We start from the raw sequence: 26098 nt of genomic DNA, 5'->3' as shown, positions 1-26098 counted from the left end.
TCTTTCTGGGCCAGTCCAATGTTTTAAACAGTTCCATGACATTTCTTATGCAATGGGAACAATTTAGACCATCCTGAGGAGAAACAGTTATTTCTAGGGATACTTTGGCTGCATCTTTCAGACAAGAAACTTTCAAACTCATAAAACTATACCTGGATGCAACCTACAATTTTATTCTGTTTCATAAGCTATACTTAGCTCACTGAAAAAAAGTGTTAGGAACAGGTTGTCAGTTGCAGTAAATAATTATAGTTCAGTTACAGCCAAAGAGGTTTTTGTGATTTATGATCCAAAAGATCTGACCTACAGCAGAGTACAGTGGTTATCTCTCCAATGTAAGAAGAGAACTCTTCTCATACCTCATGTATTTTATGTCTTCTAAAGAGTTTTATTTCCACATAGTGAGTATCCTGCTTCCCTGATACTGATGACTTTATTCATTAAGTATTCTCATATTAATACCTTTCTTGATTTAATTAACTTTTATGGATATTTTCTTCCAACTTCTATGCTTTTCTATTATGAAAAGTACCAAGTGCTTTAATGTTCTCTAATTTAGAATGGTTACATATTGCTCAGCAGGTCAAAATTCAAGGAGTGCATGGTAAAATTAAAAATTGTCTCAAAGCTGTTCGAAAGCTATCTCCATTATTTAGGAGATAGACAATAAAACCAAATATGCAGTAGATTCTTACTTAAAAGTGACCCATAAAACCAATGAATTTTAGGAGGATCAGAGTTCAGGATCCTTCACAATCTCCTTTGCCATTTGCTTTCCCAAACAAGCCTGACTTTTGAAGTGAGCCCTGAGATAACACCCTCCTGCCTTTATGCCTTGATGCCTGGAGCACAGAATGCAAGTGTGCTGTCACAAACACTGAAATCAACAACTTATGTTCTCATAAAGGAGAGTCAAGATCATCTCATTTCAGTTTTGAGATTTTAACATCTTTTGGACCTGTGCCCTGAAATAAAATCAATAGAAAATGAAGCCACCTGGCTGGCACTCAGCACCTGCAGATGAAACATGTTGTAAGTGGCTCTCACTTACCTGCCACCACTTCAGCTGTGAGGGACTGTGGGGACAGGACAGGCTGGAGAGTGCAGCTGTGACTGTGGAGGACATCACTGCTCTCAAATCACAAACACAGAAGGACAAATGATATCAGCATGTCTGCAAAACTCTTGGTTCTGCCTCAAAACTCCTCTGAGACATTTTAATTTGCTCCAAGGATATTTGATTTGGTTTTGAGTAGGGTTTCAGTCTGCTCAGAATTAAGCTAAGTATTGTAATGGAGTTGAGAGACCATGTAACCTACATGGTTTCGGGTAATAAAAAAAAGGAAAAAAAAAAAAGATGGATTAGTACACTTCATGCACTGTGCCAGTATTCCCACAAGCTTTGTAAAGTAATGAGTTTGATGCTTGATTAGGCTCTGAAGGTTTGGTTTATCTTCCACTCTTTAAAAAACTTGTCCTGAAATCTTTAATTTCCATATAGGCAATGGAATCTGTTTGTAGGAAACCAAACAGATCCTTACTTTAATATGTCCACTGTACAACTTGCCATCTGGCAGTGCAGCAGCTACCCCTACCACCCCCAGCACTGCACTGCACTGTCAGCACCAGGCACAGGCCCTTTCATCTCATCTGGGATGGTTTCAGCCAAGAGCAAAAGTGGGAGCACCACAAATCACACAGTGTACTGACCTAGTGCTATTCTGGTTTCATCTCCATTAGCACCAACAGCAGTACTTGCTCTTTGTAAATTTTCAGTTCAAAAAGAATTGTAGATTAAAACCTTTTGTTCTCAAATTGTTGGTAGTGACAGCTCAGAAGAGCTTCACTGTTTGGGAGCTAATTGTCTTAAGTTCTTCCTCAAAATTCAACACAACTTGCTGATTCATCTTTCATCTAGAAAATCCAGTATCAGCTTTATCACAGCCCAACTAATACTTTTGATAATAGGTATTCAGTTTTATTCCCATTTGCAGCTTAAAATTTAAAATCCCATTAATGGGAAAGGAAGGGGTTCTGATTTGACCAGAAGAGCTGAAAATGCATTTTTACTGTATCCCTCCATATTCTCTCAGAGAATCAAGATATTGTGCCAAATTCCACTTTGAACAAGGTCTAGAGGAAGCTTCTGAAATACACAGTTCAGGTGAGAATTTGCAAAGTTTCTGTTTCCAGAGCTTTGTCCCAGAAGCAGCACAAAAGGGATTTGCAGCAATTTCTCTGAAAGTAATTAAACATCTAAATATCCTTAACTTTTTACTCATATATTGCTGCAAAAATTTCTGTCCTTTTGCCCTGTTGTTAGGTCTGCAACCTCACCAAACAGAGTTGGCTGCTGACACACAGAGTCTCTGGCACTTGGCAAGACCCAGATTTACCAGCATTTTTCTATTGCTTCACATAAGGGGTCTTATCAGTGGCCACTGTTTCTCTGCCTCATTCAAGCTGGGTTTTGTACACCAAAGTCACACAAGGACTCTGTAAGGATTAGGAGGTTTGCTCATCAATGAAAGTATAAACTTTATGCTAACAGCAAAGGTAAAATAAGTGCTGATATTACCCCTTCTTATAGGTTTCTCTTCACTTTCTTCCTAAAGCCATCTTGCTCTTTTTTTTTTTTCTTTTTGGTCAGAGAAGGAGTCTCTTCCATTTCTGCTAGATATCTTCTGGTACTGCATGGCTCTTATAACTTTATGATAATGTTTTCCTGAGGTTACATTCTAATTTTATTTGCCATGCATCACCCAGAGGTCAAGATAGGTATACATGATAAGATGGTTAAAGTAAAGGATTTCTTGAAAAACACTCAGTACCTTTGAGGGCAATTAAGAAGTAAAATAAGAAGCACGATGAAGAATGACAGTTGTAGTGATAACAGCAATGTCAGAAAGAAATAAAAGAGCCAATCTTGACTAAAGATGAATTTGTGTGACTGACAGGTAGATTTATTTATTTGTCTTTATTTGTTCATTCCCTTTCAAACTTACTTTTGGAACCAAAGAACGACAATAAACCCAGAGCTCCTGTGGTGCCAGAGACCAGAACCACATTTAAACCAATTAATTATAGATATGAAAAATAATATACATATCAAAAGAAAATGATGAAAAGTTAAATTACTCCCCTTTTTCCTCTTGAAGAGCAATTGAGCCTCTGCTGAAACAAGACAATGAATGCTCCTTAAGTGGAATTTTCCCTTTTCCCCAACTTTATAGATTATATTTTTTGGAAAAGCCCAAGCAGGGTATTATGCCGAGCAGGCAAATTCAGAGGATTCTCAGTCCTCCTTCCAAGACCTGGTAATTGTAGAAAGAATCCAAGTTAGCTACCAGGAGATGAAACTGAAATTCTTTAAGATTTTATCCATTACACTTTGTCACTTCAATCAATTAGAATAGCAATGCTATTCAGACTCTGAGCATTCCCACACTTATTTTTCCGTGTTCTGTACCTGAAAATGAATACAGTGAATCAACTGGTGCCTTACAAGCGCCCAAAGAAGGAATATCTCAGGTGGCTTGTAATGTCTATTATTTTTTACATGTTTTCTTTCAGTACTTGCCCTTTTTGCAACACTGTTAACTGGCATTAAGGTTGAGTTCTCCATACCCCAGGTTAATTAAACATCATTTTCCAATCACTCATTCCCCACTCTGTGTTTTGGCAGACAATTACTCCTAAGTGCAGGTGGTTGTATTTGTCTCCCATGAATCACAATTTTTCTCCAATTAGGCAAAAACACACTGTATTTTTCCCCTCTGTGCTCACAGGTCTCCCTAATTTGTTGTCCTCCTCCAATTCACACACTCTATGCCATCACTCTGCATGTGAAGAAAGACAGGGATAAGTGTCAAGTTCAAGAGAGATTTCTGCAGACACTTACTTGGTAATTGCTCTGCAAGTGCAGTTCCACATGAACTTTCAAGCTTGCCTGCACTCTGCCTGAAATCCCTGCCTGACTGAAAGGTAACTCTTCCTGCTCCTTTAAACAAAACCCTGTACCTTGTCATATTAAGTTATGGCTCATTTTCTCCTCACCACTCACTCCTGACAGACATGTGGGCCATCAGCCTTGTTTCTTATGACCTAAATGCTTTTGAATCTGAGGGCACTTAGATGAAAATGACTTCTCCAAGGTCACAGAGAGAGTCAATGTCACCAGTGGGAGAAATTTAGGAAAGCCCAGATATTGTTCTGCTCTCAGACCACAGCTTTCTCAATGCCTTGATTAAAGTGAGAGTTTTCAGGAGTTATGTGAGGGATTAAAGACTGCTTGTTAGGTGGTGCTAGGCTGAACACAGACTGTATAATGAGCAAAGAGAGAAGAACAAGTTTACTGAGCTTGGGCATTCAGCCCAGTATTGAAGGATTGAACTCTAAATTTTGATTATTTTTTTCCCAATATATATCCCAAACTAATCAAAGCAAATACTAACTACACCTGGAAGCAGAGTTTTGTCTTGCAGGATCAAGATGTAGAAGTAATTGGCAAAGGCTTGTACAAGCCAAAAAAAAAAAAAATCCAGAGAGACCTTTCACAGAAAACTCCTTGAGATCAGGAATGATGTGAAAATTCTGTTGTTCAAGGCCAGATATCATAAAAGCATCAGAATGTATTGATCAAGCATGGTGGGGAGGAAAAAATGAAACATGGCAACCCCTTCCCTGGAGGGGATTTTAGTGACAGTTCCTGCCTAGACACCTTGAGAACTATTCTGGTGGCCAGACACAGGTCTCTCATGCCATCTTGGACATGGTAGGCTGTTGGAGACACATCCACATGGGTCACAGACTGCCAAAACCAGTGTGAGACTTGCTTTCTAGAGCCCAGAGATCCTACTCGGGCCCTGAGATCCCCTTCTCTGCTTCAGAAGTGGTTATAGCCTGAATTGCTCTCATTAGTGCTGGAACACATGAGGCTGTTTGCCCAAACCTTGTGAATAAGCAAAACTTGGTAAAAGGTTTGCAAAATACAAGATGGTTATGAAATTTTTCTTAAACTGTCTTTTTGATTTATTATCTTTCCAGAGGGATTTAAAAGTCCTTGCATTCCTTCATCAGGCATCACTAACATGAGGAAAAACAACCAGGAACAAAAGTTCAAAGAAGAATTTGTCTTAACACAGACACACACGAATGTTTTATGTTAATAAAAATTAATTGCGAGGACTTTATTTTTGGTGAGTTTTAACAAGATTCAAATCTCATGTATTTTATCTGTCATCAAAATCAGATTCAGGTTTGGTTTGTTATGACATAGAAGTCATCCTGTCCTCTATTTTTTTTCCAGGCCAGTCCTTCCATCTGTAATAAAGAAGCAGACATCGCACTCAAGCTTTGAATTTGCTGTAACTACAACAATCTGTAAGAGCAGTTCTCAGAGCAACTGTCAGTACAAAGTATATCTTGCCTTTTGTTGTATAATAGAGGAGGATGAAAAAAAAAAAAAAAGGGTGGATATACTTGTACACTGAAGTTGACATGAAAAAGGGAAAGTCAACAGTAATAAAACCATACCCTGTGGAAAAAATGCTGGTTCTTTTCTAGTTGAGCCATATTTTCACTTAGGATGAAAGTGGCCTCACTTCAACATTTGGCCTCTTTGGAATGAGTAGGTTTTTTTTTCTTCTGCAGCTGCTTTATCTGCCCTCCACTCAATCTGTGCTGAAGATGCCCATGTGAGGAAGAGGGAAGAAGTGGCAGTAATTTGTTAATCAGAATTTGCTTGCAGAGCAGTTTCTTATGCCTGCATTTGCTACAGAGAGCTGTTAAAATTTTTTCTTTTACTCCAAGTTTCCAGGACTAACTTGAACAAAAACCAAGTACTGCATGCACCAGTGAACTGCACTATGTCATTAGCAAGCATTGGCTTTCATGTTGCACAAAATAACCAATTTTTTCTCTCAGAAGAAAGTATGTTATTGGATATTACTTTGAAATAGGAACCACACCAAAAAGCAGCCAAGAAAAAGGAGAAGTCACCATATTTTAGTATAAGCAATTAATAGCTGTATGTATTCTTTTAGTGCAATGGGAAATACAAACAAGGAGTTATGATTTGTACACCTACAGAATGCTTCTCAGTGCATCAGTCCTCACATCTGTAACTGAGACATCATTTACAGAAAGCAGCTATTCACATGATTAAAGAAGTATTCACTGCTAGGAACATGTGTGTGCTCATAATAAGCCTGAATACTCTCCTCACTGGAGGTTCCTCTTCGTATTTTAAACAGTGATTCTGCATACAAAGCATAAAAAAAAGAACAAGAAATTACATACCCTTTCTGTTCACCCTTGCTCATGCACTCATTACTTCCCAGTGGTAATTACTAGCTGTAGCATCAAGAAAGGATTGTGATCATACCTGTGAATTAATTTCAAAAGGCAGGTATTAATTAGAAAGCATGATGGTAAGTCTATTTATACATACTTGCTGGGACTGGACAGTTTGCAATGATGAGACAGGGAATCATAAACCAATAGCCAGCAAGCCTAGCTTCTTTCAAATAGTCAGAATTTTATTGTTACTAAAATGTTAAGATAAGATTCTCAGCTGTTGGAAGTCAATGGAATTACTGCAATTTACACCAGTCAAGCATATGGATCTATATATACAGTTAAATACACCCTTCCTGAATAACAATAGTCATTTCCCTGCAAACTCTGCAATGTCTGGCAATTAGAGCAAGAGACCATGAGTCAGACCTCCTGAGAGTTATTCTGAGCTGAGCTAGCACTGCAATCCCCAGCCTGTGAGTTTGGGAGGATGGATTTCAGAAGCTCTGAACACCCACAACCATAACTGTAGCCAAAAAGAGTTCGGGTGTGAGCACCTGTGGGAAAATCAGGTCTTCAGTCACCTACAATTTGTTGCTTTCTGTAAGTCCTATTTCCATTGTTTTCTGCCCTCTCTGGTTCACAGGTTCTCTGGTTAGGGATTTTCCATGTAATTCATTCAAACTTAATGACTTAGTCTCACACAACAGCAGAAAACAGAACAAACTGCCCAGAGAAGTTGTGGAATCCTCTTCACTGAGACCAAAGGACCATCTGGACACAATTCCAGGCAATGTGTTCTAGAATGAATGAATTAAACAGAGTAGATATTACTGCAGGAAGAGTTCCCTTAACAGAATACAACTGTTGTGTCCCTGTGAGGAGCAGCAGGAATGTAGCAAACATGCATCATTTATTACCAGACCTTCAGCACTAAATGCTGTTTTAAAAAAGGCAGTCAAGACTGTGATCCTTAGAACTGGTTTTGAGAAAGTAATTTCCCCCCAAAAAAGGTTCCATCTAAGCAGTTCTGAGCAAACACCTAGATGGATCAGTTGGAAAATCACTACATCTTGCCAGTGAGATTCTGCATTGACATTTCAAGGGGCTTAAATCTGTAGTTGGGCTTCATTTCATAAGCAGTAGATAGCAAGCACTGATTTGCTTAGATAATTATGAAACATTTGTCAAGTAACTGAAATATGGACTCAGAAACAGTTTTCTGTGTCTACCTTTGGAGGCTTGCATTGCTGCATCTGGGTCACAAACTGCTGGGTATCTGGTAGAGGAAGAAAAATAGTGTGTCTGGCAATTTCAAGAATCTGCTGCAGAAATAATCATAATAAAGAAGTCCTAAACATATTCTGTGACAAAATTTACTCTCTGACCTATTCCCTAATAGCCTAATAACTTTCTCTGCAAGAGCTTTCTTGTTTAAATTGCTAGTTGATGAATATAGTGCAATTGGAGAGATTCCACAGATACCTTTGAGGGGAATTTTTTTCAGCATGTGAAAATGTAGTGAGATCAAGTAAGGGGGGCAGCAAGACTTCCTAGACTTGATTTCTACCCCAGGCTCTGCCAACAAGTTATTTTCTGTCTAGCTCAGGATATTTATATTTCTCACCTTATCCAGCTTCTTCTAATCCATAGCCCTAATGCTCTCAGAGGTACTTTGTGGGGTTTAGAGAATGTCAGTAAAAGTCAGAGATGCTGATAGTGAAAGACAGATCTTGCAGTTTGTATACACACAAATGTGGGGCCAGTGTCCAGGGGAAGGCAGTGTGCCAGCACAACCAGGTGTCACCTTCTCATAGGATAAACACTGAAAGTGTGAACACGAGCATTAAGTCCATCTTGGCTCACAGGTTTTTGATTTTCAATATCCAGGAGGTTGAAGACAGGTCACCGGAATTTTTATTCTCAGTAGCACCAAATTTCAGCTCAGCCCAAGTTTCTGTGACCTCCAGGTGCTCCCAGGCTGCTGTTCCTTTCCCTTTCATCCCCATATGTTGCTGAATTACAGTGGGTTAATAAATTGCTATGTGTCAGCCAAAGCAAAGGTCCTGATTTTCCACACAGTCTTAGCCTGGGGCGAATATGAAGTAATCCAATTTATTCTCTAAAAGTAAAGCTTTTTTTTTGCAAAATTTGCTGGTTTTCTTTATTGCTTACTCCAGTTTCCTGGAAAGATTGAGCTCAAAGCATGATTTTGTTTTTACGATGTAAAAGACACAGGTAACAAGAAAAGCTCTTTACTGCACAGGGGTATGGGAAAGCCATTTTCCCTTTGCTGTGGAATTACCAGGGTATTTTTCTGCTCCAGGTTCTAGGGAAAGGGCGAAACCAAAGAGTCAGTATGCCCTTTTCCCACTCATCTGCTTGGAGACAGTGCACTCCCACCAAAAAAAAAAGAAATACAAAGATGTTTAACATGCTTTTTACTTTACTGAAAACCAAACCATTATGACTTTGCAGCCCTTAGATCAGAGCAAGGAGTTAGTAAAAGCAAAAAAGAACAATGACAGATTTAGACAACTATGTGGTATCTGACCTTTCAGTGGCATCTTTGTAAAACACTGTCTGCTAAAAATCTCTTGGGAAATAATCTTCCAGATTAGCTGCTTTGAATCTGGGCTTGCAGTTCAAGTACAAGCATAAAATATGTTTCAGACAATGGCAGTGGTAGTTGGAGTGTTATTCTGTGCACTGCACTCTCTGTTCTCAGGTTGTAGAGAAACAAAAGGAGCAATTCCACATCAGGCAGTCTGGAGGGAGGCTTGAAAAGGTGCTGCAAATGCAGACTTCACTCACAGATATAGAGCAAGTGACCAGACAGTTTCCACTAATCCTTTTATAATGATTTCTGAAAAATTATACAAATCCTGAAATATCTACATGGTAGATAGGTCAGTGTCAGGATTGGTTTTAGTAGTTCTATTTACATGTGTAAGGTTAAGCACACCCAGCACACAGCCTGTTGAGTCCCTTTGCTGTATCAAGCTGGGCCTTTCTAATTCAGTGACTAGATTTCTTCTAGAAACATGTTTTTGCCAATAAAACAAATTCTTTCGTTTATATTTAGAGGAAAAATCAGAAGGTTGTTACCTCATCCCCATAGCCTGTACACCATGAACAGCTCTACAACAGCAGTTCCCACATTTTTTAACCTTTCTGATCATGAGAGATGTATCAGCCACACCTAGTAGCACTCATAAGAAAGCACCTAGGGATTAATACAGCCATCAGTTGCAAGACTGGAGATTTAAAAACAGTTGCATCATGTAGATTTTGGCACAAGGGGACATAGGTCACTCCTTTTTAATTTTTTTAAGCTATAAACCACCTGATATGCCCACAGCTGTTGCTCTGAACACTATCAATATTTATAAAGCAGTGCTCACAACTGCAGCCATGAGCTCTCCCATTACAGAGACACCTTTCCCCATAGCCTGTACACCATGAACAGCTCTACAACAGCTGCTCCCACATTTTTCTACCTTTTTGATCATGAGAGATGTGTCAGCCACACTTATAAGAAAACACCTAGGGATTGATATAGCCAGCAGTTGCAGGAGTGGAGTTTCAAAAATAGTTGCATCATGTAGTAGATTTTGGCACCAGGGGACATAGGTCACTCCTTTGTAATTTTTTTAAGCTATAAACCACCTGATATGCCCACAGCTGTTGCTCTGAACACTATCAATATTTATAAAGCAGTGCTCAGAACGCAGCAATGAGCTCTCCTATTACAGAGACACCTCTCCCTTTTTTGCCTGTGAGTTTTAACACAGCTCTCCAAGATAACCAAGATCCACACTGGGTAACAACAGCAGCTCTTTTCCTTTCAGTATGTCAAATCTCAGCTTCTTCACATCCCTGCACTCTCCCAGCAGCAGCCCAAGCAGGCAGCATTAATGAGCCAGTCAATTACACAAAGGTGACCATACCTGTCTGCAAATCCTGCCAGCAATTGCCTCCTGGAACTGAAGAACAGCACTTGGTAGAGAGGAATTTAAAAAAATAAAATTAAAAAAATCCCCTGAGCTAGTCATGATATGAAGGATGGAGCTGAATGATGAGAGACCCAAAATCATTGAAGGGATTTTCTCCATGCAGTGAGTGGTTATGCAGTTCAGCTGCTGCTCATTGTATTGGAAACAGCTGTCATAATATTATGTTCTCTTCAAAAGTACATAATAATTAAAACATTTTGGCAATTAGGAGATTCAGCTAGAGGCAGTAAACCAGGTGATCTGCACTGCAATTAGAACTGAAAAAGGTAGTGTTCTTTGCTCCTTTTATGCAAAGCAATTATCAGAAATTACTCAGTATTTTGCTTTTCCAGCTAAACAGATTGTACAATAAAATTATCTACTGGTGCAGAGGGGTTCTAGCCCCATCAAGGAGGGATTTAGATGTTATTTTTCAAAACTTAAAGGAAATGTGATGGGCATACTCTGCCAATTTAAAACAGAGGATTTTTCCTGCTGAAGCTAATAAAGCATTATAAATATTCCCCAGAAAATGATTTTTTTCAGTGGGTGCAAGCTGGAAGTTTGCTGGATTAGAATGGGCACATGTAATTTGCAAAGATGCAGATAACTGCAAAAGTGAGGAGCAGAGTAGAATAAACACTTAAGGGAAGTTTGAAAATAATGCTCTTATATGGTTTATCTCTGTTCACTGCAAAATGATTTACCTGTAACAATTTTTAGAGGTCTTAAATACAACTGTAAAACAATTTCTAAAACCCATTGGAAGCAAAGCTTCTGAGACACTGACCAATAACAAGATTTATCTTAAAATCTTTCCCAAACAGTAACTTTTTAACTGCTTGATCTCAGAGTATTGGAGTATTAGTGATAACAGAAGCTGCAAAAAAGTTACCTTTATCCTAAAGTTTTAGAGAATTATAAAGAATTATAAAATGTTCCTAGAAATGAAGCTCCAAGAAAATCTCAAATAGATATATTAGATAATGAAAAACAGTAGAAGAATACTTACATTAAAAAATGTAGAAGTAATTTTTAAAGAAAATAAAACACCTCAAAATGCTGTCTCTATGTCAATATTCTAGAGAATATAGCATGGTTTATCAGATGGACAGAGAAAATTGGAAAAATCTTCTCAGTATCAGAGCTATCATAAGTGCTTTACAACCATCTGGGAAGGCTTGTTACCTGTGAGTTGAAAGGTCATGTTTAAAACTCAATTCCTTATTTTTCTTCATGTTTAAAACTGAATTCCATACTTTTCTGAAGCTGCATGACCAAACAGACATCAGGATTCCAAAACTGGAGGTGAATGACAAGATGGAAGAGGCTGCTAACATCCAGGAGGACGGAATTCAAATTCAGAACTACCTGGAGATTTTAGTTTAAAATTAGCATAAATATTCAAGAGGTACTAATGCATGAGTGGAAATGGAGAAAGTCTGTTTAGACAGAAAAAAATCCCAATACAGGGCTTATATGAAAGCCTGAATTGGAGTCAACAAAGCAATGCTGTGCTAGAAAAGGAATCATCATCCTGAGATGCACAAATAAAAAGTAAATTATGAGCTTCTGGCGGTGCTGCAGAGATTTCAGCAAGAATATGATGCTCTCTTTGGGGTATTGCTACTAAAAAAGCTGTAGACAAACTGGGGGAGACTGACAGATCTTATAAGGAGTTCAGCAGCCACAGCCTGTGAGGAAAACCAGAAGGATCCTGTGTGTTTGACTGAGGAAACAGCAGAATTCTGAGGCTGGTGGGAAAGAAAATTTTCTTTAAATCTATAAAGGTTCCTATAAAGTTGTGTGTGATTGATTTATTGCCTTTATCCACTTGAAAATGTATTTGTTGTAGAGAAGAAAACCTGGAAGCAAACCCTTGCTGAAAACAGATTCTTCTTCCATTTGGAAGTTTATATGGCAGAAAAGTTGAGACAGAGCAAGCAGAGAAAGCATTATTAAAAGAATTGCAAAGCAGAGAAACATTATTAAAGTTTTTAATCTGCATTCCTCTTATTCCTTCATATATTTCAGTGAGAATTTTCACTAAAAATCAAAATTTGAAACAAAAATTTAACCCCTGAACTTTTATCTCAATTAGAGCTCTATGAAGTCAGAATAAAACTAAAAAGATTAACCAGATGTCAAAACATTCATTGGTCAAAAGACTTTGCACTGTTGCCCTGTCACGCTAAAAATTATAATTTCCCTCCAGTCTCACTGAGGCAGATAAAAATAGAAAGTGTGAGGGTAGGAGGAGCATAAGGGAATCCAACTTTTGCCTCTAGGTTTTGAAAATAAATGAGAGAAGTAGCTAGTTTCTATTATTAGCCACTCAAGTCTGCCAAAGGCAAAATTTTAGCAGACTTTGTATCAGTGGAAAATCCATTTATAACTTGCTTTGATTTCTGTTCCATTTCCACACTAGGACAAGAAAATGATAAGCTGTAGCTACATCATAAATTCAAAAATTTGTGGGAATTCCTGTAGCAAATAGCCACCTATTTGAGGATATGCTGTTTTGCTCATTTGGGCTTCTCAGACTTTCAAATACAGTTATGTAATAAACAGAAAACCATTTCTCCAGCGCATTATTTAAGTATCTTAAGAAAATCACGGAGTTGGGGAAGGCAAACTTTAATCCTGCATCCCATTTATGCAAATAATTGAGGCTTTGCTCTGGCACATTCCACATCCTGGACTGCTCTGATGTTTCTCTGTGAAAGTGAGGGTGGTTACAGGCATGATACAGGATGGGAACCCAAAATCAGTCAGGGAGCAGACAGGCAGGATTTACAGAGAGAAAACCTGTTTTGAAGTCCACACCACTGCATTTCTTCCCCCCCTTTTTTTTATTTGTATAGGGAATAAACATTCTTCTATTTTGTAACATTCTGTAGAAGAAAGAGAATATCTTTGCAGGGATAATGTTTCTTTCAACAAAATTGTATTTTCCAGTGAAAATAGTTTTTATGCAGAAGCCTAAACACACAATTATAGTAACATTTATACTGCAAAAAGCATTTTTATTTCGTCAAAACACTGTGCAAACATCAGTAATTAACCTCACCACATGTCTTTAAAACAGACAAGTACTGTCAGCTCAATTTAATAGACAGTGCAGTGAAAGCACAATAAAAGTTGCTTGCTGAAACTTACACAGTGAAATAGTGGAAGAAATGGGGTTACATATGAAGACTTTTTCTTTTTTCCTTTGAGTAACTCACAGAGCTTCTAAAGGAAACAGCGTGTTTAACCCTTAGTGACAGCATTCAGGCTCAGCAGTCCCTGCAGTATTCTGCAACAAAAAAAATCTTTACTTTTGGGGTGGCTGAGAAATGTAAGGCCCCTCTGCCTGGAAAAGTGGGGATGTTGCTATAGGAAAAGCATGGGCAATTCCAGCCTGTCATCTTTTGTGTTTAAGCACAGAAAGTCACATTTCCTGTGAGCACCCCCCAAACACTGAGCAGAGGGGAGGAATTGTGAGAGGAATTGCTGCTATGTTGGTGGCAAAGAGAAGCTCTCCCACGTCTGGTTGTGCATGGATGATGTGGCAGTGTTTGAATAAATTATTTACAGGCTATATGATAAACTCAGTGCTTTCTCCAGCATCTGGGCTGAATTCCAGTTGTGCTGTGATGGTGAAGAAGAATTACCTCTGACAGCCCCTGAACCAAACTGCAGGCAGTGATGGGCTAATCCATGTAATACATGCCCATTGTGCAATATCTACTGTAAGCCTCAGGGCTGCACAAGCATCTGCATGGAGGGGGCTGGATGATGAGGAGAAATTTTCCCTTTTCTAATGTTCATTTGAAATAATGCAGCTGTTTGGTTGAGAGCAAAGATACCTTAAACAGCATATTTGCTGATGATTTGCACAGAATCACCAATACTGTGAAGACCATAATGTATTTTCAAAGGTTTTATAAAAACTGTCACTTCTTTTCTGCAGTAATTTCTGAAATGTGACTTCTGCATAGGACAAAAATACCATGCTGGAATGAGCAGTTTAGCTATTTATCCTGTCAGGACCAAACACAGATCTGAAAAGCCAGTGGCTTCAGAGCAGCTCCCTAGAAAGATTTCTGAAGGAGATAAACATGAGAGCTCTGTGCCTGCAGGATCCTCAGGTGTGAGGGGCTGAAGAGCAGGGTCTTAAGAGAGATATAAAAATGAGTCCACTTACAAGCAACAGCTGTCATCAGAAATCTTCCAGACAAATCTGGTAAAGTTTTAAAGTTACTTTGTAATTTTTTGCTTGCTTAACAATCTTTCCTTGTGTAAAAAATAGGTTTAGTGCAGTATAATGGAAACACAGGATCCTTTTAGAAAATAGACTTTATATGTTTCTTTAATGCCAGCAATATTCTCAATTCACCTGATTTCCACTAGAAGTTTATTTTCTAGCAGGTTCCTCTTGACAGAAAATGCTTTAATATCAAACTTTAAAAGTAAATAGTCTCAGTAAAAATGGGTCAGCATTTCCTGACAGACTGCTTTTTGTCAGAAAACTCTGACATGATTAAATTAAAATCCTGTGTAAGAAGGTGACAATTTCAATGAAAGTGTCCTAAGGAAAGGATTTCTCTGTTTGAAGATAATGTTTCTAGTAACAAATCAAAGAGTGAGAGACTTGAGCTATAACTGCCAACATTCTACTGTTTAGACTGTTCTCAAATTTTGGTGATTAATTTTCAAGACCTGCAATTCTCCTCCCCCCTGACAAAACAAGAATACATAGTCCCCCTTTTGGTCACTTTTGGGGAAGCACTTATGTTTTAACAAAGAATTTAACATTCCTTGGTTTGGAGAAAGCCTGGTTTTATATCTGAGAGAATGGGGCACAGTAGGACTACTGTGGATCTGGTTTCCTGGTCTGATTCATGACAGTGGACCTAAAGTTTTCCTTTCAATTTTTATTTCAAAAATTATTTAATTCATGGAAAAAAGAAAATTCTGCCTGCTGCCAGCATTATCAAGAGGTCTGCATGATGAACTGAGGTGCAGCTTACTCCTGATGCAGTAACCAGAAGAAAAGGTGACTTTTTTTCTAAATTCCATCTCTTTTTTGCCTTTTCATGCCAAAATATCTTGCTAGCCATCTGAGCCATCTGCCTATGATGACACCAGTGAATGGACATAAATGAGGAATGACTACTGAGAGTGGGAACTCTTAATGAAGGACCAGCACTCATACAATTTATTTTATGACATTAGTTGAGTGTCCCTTGCATAACACTAATGAACCAGAGAGAGTTGCTATTCCACAACTCCACAGCTGAATTTAGCTTCTGAACAGAGTTGGTTTTGCAAGATTGCCTCTGGACTTCTGGATGATAAAGCACATCAGTGCATATATCTTCCTCAGCTAGGCAATTTTCCCTGCTCCTAGTATCACATGTCACAATATCTTAGCAGCAGCTATCACTTATGAGATTAAAAGATGGAGTACATATGGATATAACTTCTGCTGACTACAGGAACTTTACACGGTGTTAAAGCTTCTTGAATTTAATGATTTTGTAGGTGCACAACCCCTACTGGCAGTGCCTAAATAATGATACAAATGGCCTTCAATTCTCTGGGAGAAGCTTGCATAGCATTATCTCTTTATCCTACAGACTTTTAAAAGACATCCTGCTACAGCATCCTAACAGAAAGCAGCATAAAGCCTTATTGTAAAAGACAGAAATGCGTGGCTTTTTTTTTTTTTGATACCTTCAATAAAAGGCACTAATCAGGAGCACAAACCCATGTCTCTGCAGGATGCATTAGCACAGCATCTGCTTGCTTGCTTGGTGACTGCCTTGCCAGTCTGCTGGCTGTGAGGCAGGTTGGTGTCACATCTTTAGTGTGAAGGGAGAGAACTGAAGAAGCCATAAGCATGGGAAACCATTTAAGATCTGCAGCCAAAGCCCTGTTCTCTGGAAAGATGTGACTCCAGAACGACCTTCACACTTAAATTTGGTCAGACTGTGCCTACACTGTGCCTGGCTAAGAGGTGGCTGTTGCCTCCTTCCCTGGAGAGAGGAGGTAGGCAGGTTTTGAGTGTTTGAGCCCACAGGGAGAGTTTGGGACCACTGACACACAGGGATCCAAAGAGAGGGAATATTTTATCCTTGTTCCTCAGTGGCAGAGGGCAGGAAGCTCTGCAGAGCAGCACTAGCTGTCAGTGTCAGGCACATGCACACTCCCCTCTCATCCTGGTTGTACAGGGAGCACAAGTTCTGAAGGCCTTGCCCAGGTCTCAAAGCAAATCTTCAGAGCCAGTGATTTAGGCTGTCACCACTTACACCACACAAATGCTTTTGCTACTCTTCTTCCTGCAGCATAACTGTTGATGCTGAACTTTTCATCAAGAAGTATTTGCCCTTTCAAATTTTATATGTGTGTTGGTCTTACTGTGGCTTTTGGGTATATGTGGCTCTAACAAAGTGAGATGTAATCTTTAAGAAGCTCTGACAGATACATGGACCACTGGGGCCTGTCTGGGCATGAGGTCCATGCTGCATCCCTCAGACTGGTCCTGAATATCAGCATTCCTTTACTCATCCAGATCTGAGAAATAGCTTTGCCTTAAAACATTTTTTGTTTAAAATTACTTGAGAGATACAAGGACACTGCTCTTTCTATTTTATTATTCACTTCCCTATAAGATTTTTGCTGGATTTTCTTAGTCCACAGCATGATACATGTATTGCACACTCACAAAGCCACGTCATCAGAGTTTTTTAGCAGCAAGGCCTTAGTGGCAATGTCAAGTTTTTCCAGAGTATATGCTTATGTGGGTTTAATAGATGTCAGGGGCAGGAAAGCAAATCACAATCTGCAAATCTGACCTCCTCCTGACACAGGCTGTTGGATTGCTCTATATTAATTCCCACTTCACATCCACTAGCTGTCCTTGAGCTAGAATATCTCTTTGAGAGAAAAATCAAACACTCCTATATACGTTTTCAGTGGTGCAGAATGTATTACCTGCCTGGATACATAGCTACAGTGACTGAATGATTCTGTTGTTAAAAATCCCACTTTTGCTCTTGCCTGAAGCTTCCTTGTTATAATGTAGAGGAAGAAGATATTCCTTGCTTTTGGATGAAGCATATCAAGAAAGAAAAGTAATAGAAATCCCAAATTGCTACTGATTTTGATCTCTTCCCCAAGTATATAGATTGTAAACAACTCACCCATAACAGCTGTTCTTTGTGATCAAAATAGATTAAACTCTCAAAGACATGCATCTAACTCATTATTTTTCTCAATCTTGTCCGCACCTTCTCCAGCTGCTAAATTCCGATTTTTAAAGGACAGGTTATAAGATGTGGTACTCCAATACCAGGCACTTCAGTGCTGATTACAAGAGAAAATGTAAGTCCTCCTACTCAGCACTTTCTCAGTTGCATATGTAAAAATGATGGTAACCATTTTGACCACTCCTGTTACATTGGGAACTATAATTCTCTACTGTAAACCTCAAATCTTAATCAGTGTTTCCTATAATAAGATCTATTCTTCTGCAATTATATTTTCTATCCTGATTTTATGACATGCATGATTTTATAATTAGATATTCTAAGAAATTCTTTCAAGGTTATGACAGAAGATTAACTTATTTAAATATGAGAAAAAAATCTAAATGTGCTCAGCTATTAGCCAAGCCCTATGGGATCACAGTAGAGACAGCAGCTCAGCAAGATTTCCTGTTTCTAATAATATTTTAGAACTACTATTTAAGCAGTTTTGGTTCATTTGCAATCTAGTCTGTTGATTTCATGCTATTTCAATTATTAATCAGGAAGTCACCAGATATCAAGGTAAAAGTTTTCCTTCTACCTGGGTGTGTGCATCAACAATTTTGATTTTGCTGTCTAACTTCATAGCATTGTCCAAACATATTCAGTCAGTCTGAATATTTTTTTCTGTAACCTCTTTAATTTCTTTATTAATTAGGATCCTTTACTAGACATTCCATTATTTTTTCCATTGATTCCTATCAAACTGAGGAGATCTATAATTATTATGTCATACCTATTCTTTTTCAATAATTGCACAATGTCATCCCACTGCCGACCACTACTGAAAATACCTCTGTGCTGTAAGGGCTGCTGAAAACCCCTGGCAATGGTGATGACACTGGATCAACAGAAATTATGGCCATGATTGAGGAAATGGGAGATACAGTGAAGTGTGGAAAACCACTTTTTGACAGTTTTTCTATGACTCCCTAATGTTTTCTGTTAATTTCTGTGTTGATCCCTTTACTTTCTTTCTCTTCCTTTATTTCTCTTTACTTCTTTTTTCTTCTTTCTTACTCTAATATCTTTCTCTTCTTACCTTTCTTCATTCTACATATTCTTTATTCTTTCTTTCTTACTTTCTTGCTTTCAAATCTTTCTTCTTCTATTTTTTTTCTGTATCTCTTTATTTCTTCTATTTTTTCCTTTACTAACATTCCATTTTTTTTCATTGTTCTTCACTTCTTAATTTTATGTCTCTCCCATTCTTTTTCTATTCAATTCATCCCACTCCCTACTGTACCTCTGTCTGTGCTCTAACCTTTCCTGCAATGGTATACAGTTTTTCTATGACTCCCTAATGTTTTCAGTTAATTTCTGTGTTGTATCCTCTTTCTTTCCTTCTTTCTTTCTTTCTCCTGGTAAGGCAATGGTACAGTTTTGCTATCCCAACAGAATTTTATCCTTTTTTACTTTATTTTTTTGTTTTAATTTAGAAAAGAGATCTTTTGTAGGGTCTTCATTCTAGAGCCTATATTCCCTTGGATTCTTTTCCTCTCTATTTGCTGCATCAATTTCTATGCTCTTTCTATTTTCTTGCCTTCTTTGATTGTTTTATACAAAAGTCTGTCTCTGATCCCTTTATTTTCCTTTTCACATTCCATGCTTTGTTGCCTTGTTCAGTCTTTCATTATCTTTCCAAATAAACAGCTCATTCTGAGGCTTCTGTTCAAGGAAAGCTAATAAGTTCATTGTCTGATTTTTCCCTTCCTCATCATTATCATTCTAAGTAGTACATTTTCATGTTTTTTTCACCCCTTTTCAATAATTTTTGATACATTACCTTTCTCTAAGACACTGGTTTGAATTGTGCTGGATTTGAAGGGACCCATCAGGATCACTGAGTCCAACAACTGGCCCAAGAAAATCCTGCCATGTGTCTGAGAGAATTGTCCAAATATTTACTGACCTCTGTCACTCTTGGTGCTGTGATCGCCTCCCTGGGGAGGCTGTACCAGTGTCCAACCACCCTCTGGGTGAAGAACCTTTCCTTGATATCCAACCTGAACCAACTCCAACTCAGCCTGATGCCGTTTCTGAGTGGTGTCACAGATCAGGAGAATGAAGAGGTCGGTTCCTGCCTCTTCTCTCCTCTTCCCCTCACGAGGCATTGCAGGCCGCCATGAGGCCTCCCCTCCGTCTCCTCAGGCTGAACACACCAAGTGACCTCTCCAGCTCCTCACAGGCTTCCCCTGCAGACCCTTCAGCATCCTCATGCTCTTCTCTGGACATTCTCTAATAGTTTTATGTCTTTCTTATATTGTGGCACCCAGAACTGCCCCCAGCACTCGGGGCGAGGCCGCCTCAGAGAGGAGCAGAGCAGAGCAGAGTGGGACAATCCCCTCCCTTGCCCAGCTGGCCATGCTGTGCTATATCTGTTGCAATAATTTGAATTAATGTTCTGGGTTGTAAAATATGTGCGTATTCTTTTGCTATCTGTTAAAAGTGGGGAGGTTGTCTTCTGTTAATTGGGCAGTTTTATTTATCTCTTCCACAACCCATCCTCTCTCCCTGCTGTTAATGGGCCACTGAATCTCACTGCATGACTGATAAAATTCCATCATCCCATTGGGAGATGCTCCACCCAGGGGTAGGAGCCAAGCATTCCTAACTGGATATAATCTGGGATTTGGAAAAGAATCTGAGATTTGGAACAGAGAAATCCTTTTCCCACTGGATTTCGAGAGAACGACCAGGCCTGTCTGCCCCACCACTGGACCTCCAGGGGAAAACTCCGCCCTTCCACAGGAACCGTGCTCCAACAGAACCACATCTGTCCTTTCAGGAGGACAGCAGTCACCATTTAATGAGACTGATGCAAATACCCTGGGTGCAGGTCATATTCTGACTCTGTCAGTGTTTTGCTTTGTTTGTCCTATTGCATTTGTATTTTTAGTTTTCCTAGTAAAGAACTGTTATTCCTATTCCAATATCTTTGGCTTTTAATTTCAAAAATTATAATAATTCAGAGGCAGGGTGGGGAGGGTTACATTTTCCATTTCAAGGGACACTCCTGCCTTCCTTAAGCAGACACCTGTCTTTTTCAAACTAAGACATTTAGTCATTTGAACCTATTGGTTTAGTGCTTTATTTCATTTGTGCTATAAATGTGGTTATTATATGATTCACCTCTAAGTGCCTTAAATAAATGCAGGTATTATCTGAGTAATATGGTGAAATATGTCTACATCTGCTCACTCATAATAAAATACATTAAAAGATGGACAGACTGTCTTCATCCCACCAAAGTGAAGAGAGATTCATGTGCTCTGTGAGCATACCTAATTTTAAGTAAGTAATCTCCAGCTCAACTGAGGGTTCTCATAGTCTTGGGTAAGTGATCTGCGAGTCACATAGGTCTCTTTGAAGATTAATCCCCACAAGAGATACTGTAAGCAAATCACCTAATGCTGAGGTCACGGCTGCAAGGACACCAGCCCAGTGAAATGCTCTTTTTTTCAGACCCTGCTCATAGTCAATTTTAGTAATGTTCTTCCTGTTAAATTTAAATGTCAAGTAACTTGAAATGGTGAAAAATCCAGCCAACCTGAATCGTTAGTCCTGCCTGTGAAATCAGTCAGATTTGTTTTCTGCACACTTGTGGGTGCACAGATCTGGTGTCATCACCTCCTTCTGCTCCATCATGGCACTGAAAAGCCATACTGTCATTGTACACCCACAGGAAAAGTGGCAGCCAGATAAACATATGCCCTGTTCTCTGCTATTGCTTATGTAAAGTGGATCTGATGGCAAAATGGGAAAAAGCTATTTGCTCCACTGTCTAATCAGGAAACTGCTCTTTTAATGAATGTATTGTTCAGCTCAGAGTGCTTCTATTGAAGTGAATTTCCTATCCCCACTAACACTGTCGCTCATCATGCAAATCAAATGGTGTTTTCTTTAACCTCTTCCAGTTATAAAATACCAGTGCTTGTCAAATGCAAAGATAAATTACCTTGTCTTGCCTCTGCTCTTATTTATAGAATAAGGCAGTGAGTTATTGTAGCACTGAGACTACCAGCTCTATGTTGTACATCAGTGTCATATCTCTGCGTGGCAGGTTAAACTAGATCTTTAGGTGGAAATAAAGTAAAATGCCAATTTGCTTCAAAATTCTTAAGAATGAGATATCTCACGTAAAGAAAAGTTTGGAGTACCTGGAAGGACAGAAATCTCTAATGAGATGGAGATTCCCAGCCTGAGTTTAGGTGTTATGATAAATAGGATAAATCAATCTGGAGCTGCATCTGTCCATTCATTATAATCAAAATTTAGACTTGATTGCTGAACAACACTTACTTTTGGTGTAGCAGAGATTAAGTGGGGCAGACATTTACCCAACTTTGAACTCTCACAGTCTCTTTGAACAGAGGGGCAAGCACACAAATATTCTCATGGGTGCTACTCTGCTCCTACACAGATAATTGAGGGATGGAAATGGTCAAGTGAAAGGACAGAACTGCAGCAGCCAAAACACTATTTTGCTTTTAGGAAATACTCTCCATTGCCACTGCAAAAAGAAGGAAAAAAAAGTTTTGATTCAAAGTCCATGAAGTTCTTGCGTGTATTTTTAATTTAGTTTACTGAATTTCAGAACAGTCTCAGTGGTGGTTTTCATGCATCAAATAAAGAACATGAGCTCCTCAATATATAGTGGATTTGCACACTCTCCTGTACAGTATTAAGAACCTTCCGTTCTGAATAAAGTAAACATAATTTAAATTTGCATCTTTCTACCAGGATAAAAATATGTATCATCCTTCTTACATTTGTAGGTTGGGACATTCTTGGAAGAGGCACAAGTCTCTTTAAATATTTAACAAGCTCTTGAAACACATTATGTGATGCTGTAAATTAATATTTATCTTTAAATCCCTTTCCTATGGAAGGGGAAACCTACCAGAAATTCAGAAAACACTGACAGACCACACAGCAAAGAACTACTCCATCAAAGAATTCATTAAGGCCAAACAGAGAAACTATCACAGGAACTGCAGCCTCCAGTTTCAAAGCTGGAATAAGATGTACAAAAAGGAGTAAAGTATGTGGGAATAAGCTCTGAGCTGCCTAAAAGCAAGGTGGGTGGAACAAATCAGTCTGTGTGCACCGTGCAGCTACGGAAATGTGAGATAAGGCTGGTGGGTGATGAAGAGCTTTCAGGTCATTGAATGATTGCTTGTGCTTAAACTCCTACCATGGGAAATGACCTGGCAAGAGCTACCACAGACATTTGTAATCCCATTCTTTGGTAGCCTGGTTAGGTGTTGCAGAATGGATAAAATCTGATGGAGAAATGTTTGTTTTGCCTTAGTCCCATGATAATATTATAGATGTGGTTTTATTCTTCATTTGAGGAGATTTGTCAAAGGCATTTACTTTCCTTCTGTGGGCTGACAAAACCCTTACATGCCATTGGTTCCCTTTGACTCCAATGGAAAAATGCCATGGAGGTCCCCAGACTACTCCTATGTCTCACTTCCAGCTGCTGCTCTTGCCCAAGAACATTCCCTGGTGGAAAGATGCTGCCTTCAAGCCCCTGCGTCACAGATGAATGGCAAAACAAGACCCTACAGAAATGGCGTCCTAGTTGCCAACCAAATATTGCAAATGAATAAACCACTTTGAAACACACCAAAACCACTTCCTGGAGAGACACTGAGGTCACACGATGGCTTGAAAGGTCCCTTGCATGGGGTAGAAAGGACAGACACTAGCATTGCAGTTCATTATATCCAGGCTGAATGTCTGATATAAACTTTTACAAAATCTGTTTCTCAAACCACCATCCAGCCTTTGAGCCAGTGAAAATTCCTGGGTGAAAATTTTGTCAGAGCTAGCAGGTTTTAAAGAAAAATGTCTGCTTTTTGAAAAGCTTTAGAGATTAGGACTTTACAGACAAGTAAAAGTAGTCTGTATTCAGTCCTGATGCCACAAAAGCCTGCACTTACACGACTGATAAGTAATCAAATTAATGCAGCTCTGAAATGCAGAAGAACCTTGCAGGAAAAGAAAAGGAAAAGATAGAGATATACAAGTACAGAAGATAATTTTAGTATCTACAAGAATGAGCACCAGAAAATTAAAGCCAGAAACAACAGCTGGCTTGAAACTTAAATTTGAGAACTTGACACCTTGCTTTATTCTGCTGTCTCTAAATTAAGTGTCAGAATTAAGTAGCTATCCATTAAAAGGAGATGATGTTTTGTAATAATTATGTCTCCAACTGTCCTGGGTGTGTTAGAAGGAGAGCTAACTAAACTGGCCATCAGAGTTTGCTCTTTACCAGATATTACCCACTACAGCTTTCAAATCTTATGCCTTTGTCATAGGTTTTGGGCTTGCCATATATATCAGAAGTAGCTGAAAGCAAAATATCCCCAGATCTCTAAAGTGGTGGTTTTCTTCTCTCTAAATTTGAATCTGAAGCCAATGGCTTTATGGAAACAACCCCTTTGACTTTTAGATCAGGAATGGATGATATCCATCTCAATTCATCTCAGAGGAATTAAATAGGGGGAATTCTTGCTATTGCTAGGACCAAGTAATTGTAGGAATTTCTCCTAAATTAGATTAAGAACTTACAAAAATTAATGTACTGAACCAAACACTTAGAAAGGGAGAGAAGGCAGATAGGGAATGACAATGATTTACATCTATATTATAGAATCTATCATGATCCAGATCATCCATCTTGTGCATTATATTATACTCCAAGTCTACTCAGAGTGTTGTTCCTGATTGTGGAAAACACAGAATGTTTTTAAAATACTGCACAACTTCCAGTTCCATGGCACCCACCAATGCCACAGGGTATTCATCAGAAGCAGGGCAAATCACAGTCACCAAGTTCTTATCTAATTCCTTCTCTCATATTTTTGTTTATTTTTTGTTTCCCTGTGTTTCATAATGCAAAGTGGGATCCGAAGGAATTGTGGGAGAGAACAAGGTCAATCTGGATCACTCCAAAAAGGATGCACAAGTACTGGAGTACTTCAGGATATAGATTAGTATCAGGAAGGAGAAAGTAATCCCTCCACTGCTTCTTTGAGCTGTAGCAAATCTGACAATATCAGCTGTGAGGTTTCTTTGCATGGCAGGGATACTTTAGGGACACAAATACTTTCTGTAAAACTTGGAGGTCATTCCAAGGCCTTTCTTCAGACATTATGGACCTGATTTAAACCACATTTCCACATTTAATGCTATGATGAGTTTGTTGTTTATATTAACCATTCTGAAAAAAAAAAAAAAAGGAGAGAGATAATCTCTGTGACTAAACCATATCCCAGAATAGTATTTGTAAGAGTAATGAGATCACTGTTTTCCTGACTCATCTCAGATAAATGGGCTGCTGGAGAGAAGAGTCTATGCTGCACCCCAACCAGTCAAGTTTCATCTGCAGTGATTCATACTTCAGATAATTAGCTTGGTGTAATTATTACAGGAATTCCCACACTGGGGCTATTAAAGATGACAAGTTAACTACCTGAGCCTGACAGGCAGGATCACCAGAAGCTGCAATCCTCCAACAGCACGTGTAACTCTGTCTTATGAAAGCCCAACTACAGAGCACTCAGCACCAGGCTGGCATGGGAGACCTCTTGTTGCTCCCTCTGTTATCCTGCCCTGCAATAACTCTTTTTTAAGCACTTGCATGGAAAATATGGAAAGTTATAAAATATTTTGCCTGTGCCAGCACTCCATCTTCTGTAGCAGCATTCAACCCATGTGGAGCTCAGTGTTCAGTCTCATGAATAAGTCTTCATAATAATATTTTCTGAGCCTCTTCAATGTACTTAGTACATGTTTAAGAGGAAGGGACTCAGGAAGGAGAGGAAATGTCTATTGCCACCACTGTCAGATTGTTCACACCTCATGACATTGATATCAAGTTTCAAGAACAGATCACAAACCTCCAACGGGTCAATATATTTGAAATGATGTGAAGCTAAGATTCATTTTTGAAAATAATTTCAACTTTAAAATATTACATGTTCTGCCTGAATTTAAGGGGAAAAAATGTTTTTCATCTTGCTTTGTCTGAGTTCATTCTAGCCAAAAAGGAGAGATAATTCTTACATTCTTCCAAAAACCAGAAATATTTCCAAGGGCATCTAAGCTGCAAAGAAAATGAGGCCATTGAGGGTTAAGCTCTTAGGCTACAAAGGAATTCTAAAAATTTATGGCATAGATTTAAGCTTATGGTTTTCAAGCCTATCAGTATTTACTGAATGGAAAAGCTATGAAGTGCTAAATGATAATTTACTTTTTTTTTTCCCCTTTGTGAATGATGTTTTCTGTTTAGTGCACTATCATAGAAACAGAGCATCTTTGATTCTGAGGACAGCTAACTGTCAATGTTTCTTGTCCTATGAGAACCTTAAAACCCAGAATTCAGAGGAGCTTTGGAGAGAGATGGAATTGTAGTCTCTGCAGCCTTCAGGCTGGCAAATTTTTTTTGGTGTTTATCTAAAGAAAGATGCAGAAGGTATATGGGAAATATAAATA

At 38.7% G+C, this 26098-nt stretch overlaps 2 long non-coding RNA genes across 4 annotated transcripts in view; one reads left to right on the top strand and one right to left on the bottom strand.

Annotated features, from left to right (window-relative positions):
* Positions 1-3794: 3794 nt before the first annotated feature.
* LOC135456609 (uncharacterized) lies at positions 3795-6745 on the top strand. Its single transcript, XR_010442580.1, has 3 exons — positions 3795-3984; positions 5047-5198; positions 5309-6745. It is a non-coding gene; the product is annotated as an uncharacterized LOC135456609 (long non-coding RNA).
* LOC135456599 (uncharacterized) overlaps positions 5188-26098 on the bottom strand; it is a 100152-nt gene continuing 79241 nt past the window's right edge. For 2 of the 3 annotated variants that reach the window (XR_010442578.1, XR_010442579.1), the window contains 3 exons: positions 6301-6385; positions 5536-5682; positions 5188-5322 (listed from right to left, as the gene is read on the bottom strand). This is a non-coding gene — a long non-coding RNA (uncharacterized LOC135456599). Of the gene's footprint in view, positions 5323-5535; positions 5683-6300; positions 6386-10247; positions 10374-26098 lie in introns of those variants that run through there. The other variant, XR_010442577.1, reaches the window with a different exon arrangement.

The sequence above is a fragment of the Zonotrichia leucophrys genome, chromosome 1A (assembly GCF_028769735.1).
Source record: "Zonotrichia leucophrys gambelii isolate GWCS_2022_RI chromosome 1A, RI_Zleu_2.0, whole genome shotgun sequence".
In the NCBI taxonomy this organism is placed as follows: Eukaryota; Metazoa; Chordata; class Aves; order Passeriformes; family Passerellidae; genus Zonotrichia; species Zonotrichia leucophrys.
The sequence above is the reverse complement of the archived record's forward strand: the minus strand, read 5'-3'. Positions and strand labels throughout refer to the sequence as shown.